The sequence below is a fragment of the Perissodus microlepis genome, chromosome 9 (assembly GCF_051167445.1).
Source record: "Perissodus microlepis isolate ML-2025 ecotype Zambia chromosome 9, ASM5116744v1, whole genome shotgun sequence".
NCBI classification, from domain to species: domain Eukaryota; kingdom Metazoa; phylum Chordata; class Actinopteri; order Cichliformes; family Cichlidae; genus Perissodus; species Perissodus microlepis.
This window is the reverse complement of record NC_140469.1, coordinates 16,453,758-16,462,584: the sequence shown is the minus strand read 5'-3', so window position 1 is coordinate 16,462,584 and position 8,827 is coordinate 16,453,758.

Below are 8,827 nucleotides of genomic sequence, written 5' to 3'. Positions count from 1 at the left end.
GATTTCAAGTTATTATTAATGAAACTTTATTTCAGTGATACGTGACATACTGTTCTAACATTTCACTCAAAGGCATGAGACAGCAAATCTCCAATCCTAGAGTGTGATAAAAAAAAGAAAGGAAAAAAACTGTCTCGGGAGAAATCTAGGCCAAAGCCATTCTAGCAAAATTGTAACCCAGTTTTCTCTTTGATAATACACTTTGACCATAATTGTCTCCTTGGGGCCACTTAATCTGAACATATATGCTGATGCTGTCTTCCCTGTGCACCCTCATGGCTAAGCTGCGAATCATCTATAATTCATTAATTTTGTCTAATCATTATGCAGCTATAAAGTGTGATCAGTGGCAGGAATTTCTCAAAAAAAATAAAAAGTCACGTCTCCTTTCAAGATTGACAAACATCAAATACATTGATGCTGGCAGTTATACAGATCAAAGTGACAGAAGATAGCCAGGCAAGAAACATTTCAAACAGCTTTCTTTATTCTAATCTTGGATTGTCTCAGAGCACTAACAACCTTAAAAGCACTCTTCTTCCTTTCAACACAGCTCTCCGCACACCATGTAGCAATCAGAGGCATAAAGGCTGAAATGGTTGAACAGGTTTCTTCCTGTCTTTGTGAATGTCCATCATGCTGCTCTGTCTCACAGCGATCAGTGGTTACCTTAGATATTTTTACATAAGGGCTCTTTATGTGGGTTATGACCAAATGGAAGTTTATCAGACAGAGCTAGTTCCCAATAAGTGGATTCAAATGGTTATAACGGTTGTTATACCCCTGTAATATTTTTCTTATGTAATATTTTTAATGTCTGTGGCAGTGTTTTGGAATTTGCTGAGAAGATGCCATCAGTTTCAAAAACTGCAGCATCTATTTATGTCAAGTGGTGGGCTAATGAGATAAAACCTGTCAGTGTATAGAAGTGTGTGGTCTTTTCTCCCTTTCTTTACCTAAGCATGCTTGCTGCATCTTGTGTGTTTTTTGTTTCTGTTTTTCTAGATTAAACCACTTACAGCAAAAATCTTGTTGCAAAAAAAATAAAGAAACAAAGGAAACAAAAAAGGTTTTATTTAAATAAAACCAGAATTCAATGAGCCTATATTTATTTGAAATATGTGTATTCATTTACACCAGCTGAAACATCTTATATGCATTATCTTATATGCATTGTCTGTGACTCTGTGTTTATGTTTTAGTTTATTATTATTCTGTGGTTTTGTTTATTCTGGGTTTTTGTACTCTCCTTTTTTCTTGTGTGTGTTGTGTTCAGTTGGTGTTTCCTGTTTTATTTTGAAGGTTCGTGTCTCTCGTCAGTGATTCTAGTTTCACTCCCCCTGTCTCGTTATGTCCAATTATTCCCAGCTGTGCCTCCCTCCTGTTTCCCATTCCCTGATTTCCCAGACGAGTTCCCTCGTCTTCATTGCTGGTTTGTCTGTGTATCTTCCTCCGTCTTCCTGTGCATTCTCCCCACGTTGTTCTCCCTGCAAGGTACCCTCATTTATGTTCTTTTTTTGTTTTTTAAGTTTTAGTTTTCCCAGTTTAGAGTGTCTTCAGTTCTGTTTCTTGCCACCCTTTTCTTTGTTTGCTATATCACGCTCACTTCATAAAGCTCATAAAGCTCGCTCACTTCAGAAGCCACCTGCATCTTGGGTCCTTTAATAATACACACGGCTTGCCCCGGCAACCCGTGACACTTGTAGTCTGACTAATTGGTCTGTCTCATCTGGTTTCACAGATAGATAAAGTTCAGTATCATGTCACATAGCAATAAACATGTTTTCCGTGCCTGTATAAGCATGTATGATGTAAATAAAACTGGTACTAGCACAGAACCCTGTGGAACTCCTTAAGTAACTCCCCATTCACATAGAGAAACTGGAGTCTATTAGACATATATATAAAACCACCCTATGGTCTTACAAATAAAACTTTTTGAAATACTTTTGTGGAAATTAGGAGATAAAGAGGACTGAAAGGTTGTACCACGGTACAGATCAAAATCCAGAGCCCATAATTTATTAATGTACAATGCATGGGTACCATCTGTGGACCGAGGAAGGCATGCATGCAGAAGAACAGGGAAGTATCTTGCTTATTTCAGCAAGAAAATGCCAAACTACGTTTTGTCAGTGTAGCTCCAAAAGGATCCATGTGCTAAAGTGGCATGCCTGGAGTCAAGACCTTTGAAAACATTTGGCACATTATAAAATAAAAAAACACAGAAAACTGTGCCCTGTTACTGCTTCTGAGGAGCTGAAAGTCCTATGTCAAGCCAGGGGTGTAATTTCCAGGGGGGTTAGGGGGGGTTATGACCCCCCCCCCCCCCCCCCCCCCAATAATCAGACCCAACCAATACAACCTACCCCCCCCCAATAATATTATGAGTTATCTTGCATAAATAGGCTGTTGATTTTCTTTACTAATTTCAGTTATTACCAGCAAAATAGTTGCATGTTTAATCATCTGGGAATTTACCTAGATTTATTTATTTATTTAGACAGAGATCTTGACACCCCCCCCCCCCCCCCCCCCCAATGTTCAGCACAAAGTTACCCCAATGTGTCAAGCAAGACACATTTTACTTTCAATAGTGTAGTAAAGTTCACGAACAGAGAGCAAACATGCTGCTGGCATCCCCTTCATCAAACTGACTCCAAGTTCCCAGTTTCTAACAGAGATTGTCCGCTTTTATATATGTGTGTGTCTTCATGGCTCTTCATGCCTTGTGCACAAACTGAGTCTTCTCAGATGATCACGCTGGGCATTTGCCCCATAGCACACATAACGAATGTCCTCCATCACATTAGACAGAACCCAAGCCACTGAAGATGAAGTGAAATCAGCTATGAGATGCATTGTTGTTTTTCAGGAAGTGACTAGTCTAACGAGGGGAAAAAAAACGATGGAGCAGCAAATTGGGTCAAGAAAATATTTTGAGACCCTTCTGCAGAAAAGGAACTATCTTTACCATAAAAAACCCACAGTCTTGATTTTGGTGTTTATCACATTAGAAGATCATTAAGAGAGTGTCTGTCAAATAAAGACATTCTGTACATCCGCACATGTTTTACCCCAGAGCAAAATGAGTGACTCATCCGTTGCTTTCTTTTTTTTCCTGTTTTACTTGTTAACATCAGAAGATGACTGAGATTTTTCTACTGTAAATTGGGAAGTATTCCTCTTCCCTAATTGTTTGTGTAGGTGTCAATATTCCCTCTTTGGCTTCTCCCTGAGCCTGTTTGAGGAGCTAACAGGCACTGATCACACAGTGGCAGCAGGCCAAAATAAAAAATGAGACAATCTCACCAGACAGCAGCACTCGGGGGGGAAAGGGGGGAACCAAAAGATATTCATCCTTTCTTCACAGAAACCCGAGCAAATCGTGTTTCCCTAAAAACGGTTGGCACAAAAATGAACTTGGAAAGAAAGCGGCTCCTAATACAATAAGAAAAAGTGTGTTAAAGCTTTTGTTGCTGTACAGTGAATAATATGTTTTCATAAATATATTGTTATGCTGAGAGCATTAACTGTGTCAGAGAGAATCACTGCTGGTGTGAACCTTGTACTTCATGATTAATTCGATTGAGTGGCTGTAATTTAAAAGCTTCCAGAGCTTCCACATCAATCTACTGAACTAGTCAAATAAAACTAATGTAATGAATCAATCAGCAGAGATACACACATTAATCTGAAGAGGTCCTCTGTCAGAAACCTCTCACCACCAAGCTTAACCCTCCCGGGAAAGTGGAAAGAGTCCGAGGGAACAGGGTTAGAGAAAACAGAGGAAGATACAGGCATTTATGGCAGGTGGTTGGACACTGAAGCTAGCCTTGTCTACTAAATTCATCAGCATGAGTGACTGGACAAGTTAGTTTGAGCAACGCCAAAACAGCTGACAAACAGAGGAGACGTGCCAGGAACTGCACTGTCCTTCACCGGTCCCTTCTCAATGCAGTGGTGATGGGCGGTCATCCAAATATTTAGCAACACCGAGGTTCTGATGTAACTGTCCCCCAGTGCTGCTAATGCACAAAGAAAACACCCTTTGACGTAGAAAGCACACAGACATAAGTACACCATTATGGGCAGTGAGGTAAGCAAGATGAGTTTCACCTTTCCACAATCTGGTCACATTTCAAAACAGGAGCAACCAGTATTTTTTCTAGTTTAACTAAGTTTTTATTGGAGACTGTTAATGGTGAAAACTTTGATATTCTATGAAAATTGCCAGATGTTAGCAATAAACCCAGTCACATTGTAACCCTTTTTGATTAAAGGGAGAGCAAAGTTATCCATGAATGGACTCAAGGCTCACTGTTTACTTTGTGTTCCAGTCGTTTTGCTAAGTTAAGCTAGCTTAGCAACACTAGCCTAGCTACTTGCTGGCGTCAACGTCATAGTATACACCCGTTCGCTACCTTCATAGTATACACCTGTTTAACTTCTGATTAACACAAATATCTAATAAAATACCTATATTTAGGCATGGAGACATGGTAAATACCAGATGCTGAAGTTGAAACTGAGTTTAGAAATGGGGAAGAAAGGCGATTTAAGTGATTTTGAATGTAGCATCGTTGGGCTGGTATTTCAGAAACTGCTGTAGTGTACTGCATAAAAGTCACCAGCGTTCTGGTGACTCAGTGACTGCAGAGTTTCAAACCCCTCTGGCATTAACATCAGCATGAAAACCGTGCACCGGGAGCTTCATGATGAAGGTTTCCAGGGTTGTGCAGCTCCTGTATGCGTAATGTGTAGTGAGTGTGGCTTGCTGGTAAGCCTGGAAAAAACATTTGCCTTATTTGTCCACGTTTCAAGTCAAGTCTAAAGCTAAAATAAAATCAAGTCCATAGATCTCAAATGTAGCATAGTGGAAGTGCATGCTGTGGTTTAGAAGATGCAACCTCGAATGCTTTAGCTTTCGGTCAGGAACGAGGAACCACCAACAGGCTTTGGTCCGAAGGCATCAATGACCTGCACTTTATACATTGATGTAAGAGAAGTTGTATTCTGTAAGGCACATAGACTACAACTACTTCTCTGGGCTGCCTTGATATTAGTGATGATTCTTTCCCTCCTCCTACAAAACTAGTTTCACTTAGAGCATAATGCCCTGATGAAGCTAAAAATAGTTTCTGTTTATATGCACTAAATTGTTGTTGTGGCCTGTTGTTATGCAGCCAAGCCTGCTGACCTTGAGAAAACCTTTGAATCTTTATACATTTGAGCACTGCTGTGTCTGAGCCCAGCTACCATGTGAGCTTTTCATGTTCTTCTCTACATATATTGCCTGAGTTTATACACCGTCGCTGCTTCGGCTGCTTTGGCATACCTTAAAATATCCTGCCACTCATGAGCTGATGCACCAGTGAGAGGCAAATTTAATTTTGCTCTATAAAAACTAAACTGTGACAAAAGCTAGACCTCTGCTTGTCTGTTGTCCTTTTTCTTATTGCCTTTTCTTAGGTCCTATTTTTGCTACAAGACTCTCTACTTTTGGCCTGTCTTAGCATCCAGTTTTGAACTTTTGAAGCCTTTGTTAGAATTAAATAGTTCTATCTGTAGATTTAACACTTGAATTTTGCTGGCTAACGTGTAAGCTGCTTACAACATCTTGCCTCAACCTCCAAATCTGCTCTTTGTTGTATGATTCACATTATACCATCATCCTAAGCTTTAAAAAAGCCTATTCAGTATCTCCACACTTGTATCTTTGCCATGCATAACACATTACAGTTCACTTTAATAGGCAGCCTTCTGTAAATTTCCACTCCCAGTCAAACTGCATCATAACTGTTTTTGACGTAACCTGTAAATGTAATTTTTAGATGCACTTCTTGATCTTTAACTTCAGTCTACACTAAGATGTTTATTAATGCAACTCACATGACAGTAATTCTGTCAAATTAGGCATGTACACATGATCACGAAGAGTGGCTTAAGTTCAAACTGAACTTAATGAAGGAAAAAAGAGGTGATTTAAGTGACTATAAGAGTGGTATGGTTGCTGGTCACAGACGGGCTGGTCTGAGTACTTCAAAAACTGCTGATCTGCTGGGATTTTCCTGTGCAATCATCAATCAATTCAGAGGAGGATGGCCAGACTTCTTCAAAGCTGCTAGGAATGCAACAATTACTCAAATAACCAGTTATTACAACCAAGGTATGCAGAACAGCATCTCTGAATGCACAACGCATTGAGCCTTGAAGTAGATTGGCTACAACAGCGGAAGACCACACCAGGTGTAACACCTGTCAGCTAAGAACAAGAACAATGGCTACATTTTGCACAGGTTCCCCAAAATTTGCCAACAGAAGATTAGAAAAATGTCGCTGATCTAACGAGTCTTGACTTTTGCTGCAACATTTAGATGGTAGGGTCAGAATCCGGTGTCAGTGGTTCAGTCTGGCAGCTGTGGTGGTGCAATACAGTAATAGTATGATATGGGTTTTTTTGGCCTCTTGTTACTAACTGAGCATCTTTAAATACCACACTCTACCTGGGTGTTCCTGCTGACCATGTTCATCCCTGTATGACACAGTGAGTCCATCCTCTGATTGTTGTTCACAGTAGGAAAACTCTTCATGTCACAAAGTTCAAACCATCTCAAACTGGTTTCTTGAACGTGACAGTCCTCAGATGGCCTCCAGATTCACCAGATCTCAGTCTAATAGCGCTACTTTAGTGACACGGATTCACATCATGGATGTGCAGCCAACAAATCTGCAGCAGCTGTGATGCTGTCACGTCAACATAGACCAAAATCTCTGAGGAATGTTTCCTGCACCTTGGAAAATATCCCACAAAGAATCATGGGGTCCAACCTGGTACTAGCAAAGTATACCTAATGAAGTGGCCAGTCGGTGTATTAGCACAGACAATGTAGGAAGTCTTTTTTGTTTTATTTTGTTGTTGTTTTTTTTAATCAAATTAAAATTGTTCCTCTCACAACACCATTATTTTTGCCACTGTGACAACAAAGTCTTCCTTTGATTACTTTGTACTAAGTCGAGTTAGCTCTCATTTGGCCGACAGTGACAATGTTTGCCTAATGAGGTGACTTGAAAATAAAAATAATATATGTCACATGGAGTAAAGGTGAAGTTTATCCCTGTCGAGCCAGCGACTTAAATTGCCTTTCCTCGCAATTAAATCACAGTGCCTTTAAAAACTCGCTAAGTGCTCTCCGATGGGAGTTTTTCTTTGCAGCATGACTGAAAAAAAAGCAAAGAATTCATTCACAGGTCATTATATTTGAGTACCTGCATTTTCAGATCTAATTATTGTTTCCACTTTTACTAATCAGCAGTGTTTGTCTGATTACTTTGCCTCATGCTTAAGGTTTGCTTTAACATCCTTACCTCAGTGCAAAAAATGTTTTATTGGCAGCTAAATTAGACAGGATGCGGTGAGCAAATATTCAATGATCATAGCTGGAAGGCTACACTCGATCCATCCAAGAACTTTCTGTTTGACTACTGAATTGTTCTGTGACCAATGATTTGTAATTAGGGTGTTTTCTTTATTCCCCTCCCCGATGTGTCCAGCTCACTGGGCTGTGCAGACAACTCCCACACAGGCGATTGTCAACTCCAGTGGGCTTCCCCAAGCTCCTTGACCCCTCTCAACATCAGTGAGAGTGAATTTCATTACCTGCAGTTATGTAAACATTAATTAGATGAGGGATTTTGGATACTGGCCCAAACCCAATCCTTCCTTCTGCACTGAGCTGGAAGCCATCACTCTCCACCGTGCTCAGGTTTGTTGTCTTGGCATTGGCGTGCATGTGTATGTGCACATTTCTTTCGTCTGCTTCACATAAATAAACCTACAGTACAAAACACGACTAAATATATGCACCCATCCGCCTGATTGAGCTGTGTGATATAACGCTGAGCCTCAGGGTGGATGTAGTTTAGTTTAACTTGGTTTGGCAGTGATTTTTCAAACAGGGCAGAAGGATCAGGAGCCTAACTAACCACAAGTAGGCTGTACATAGCCTGAGGTGATTCACACAATTGCAGTCAAGATGCTGCTTTGTTTCACCCCTACACCCTGCCTGTAAGAGCATGTAAAGGATAAGAAAACGGATTCAGCATCTGTTATCCTTCCTAAATCGTCTCCAACACTGAATCATTATGTTTTATTTGGAAGTGCATATGGAGTCGACGCCTTGAGGCTGTCACTCTGCATTACCCGTGACCGGCACCACGTATGCAGGAAGGAGTAAAACAAGCTGTAGTGTAAATTATCCACAAATCCCCACTCTGGAGGAAACACTTTAAAACCCTCAGAATAAACCTGAGAAGCAGCACGGCAGTCGGTTTCACTTTGAGGTGCTTCTTCGAGTAAGGAGGCAGAGCAGAAAAGTTGATGTGAGTGCAGATGTGTGTGTGTGTGTTATGTATTCTCATTAAGGTGTTTGTAGAGGCTGCATATAATGGAAATGAAAGACCCTCTCAAAAGAATTGCTGACTTTGACCATTTTGATCACAGCTCATTATAATAGCTCTCTTCACTTCCTGCTGAATCTAAGATGGCAACAGAGCAGCGGGAGTCCCGCCTTTGAAATACCACAATCTCGCATCTATCCTCAGAGCGCAAGCAAGTGTGGACAAATTAAGAGGAACACCAAATGATATCAAGCACCTGAGGGGTGGTGAGGTGGAGGAGCGTCGCTCTTTGCTTTGAAAACAGATTCGAGCCTTCTTTAGATGCTGTCACAGTCTGAAACTGTTCATTCAATAGAAGATCCCCCCCCCCTTTGAAGGATAACTGAGGTGGAAATCTGCTTTGCACGCTGAGATCCAAAAACTCCTC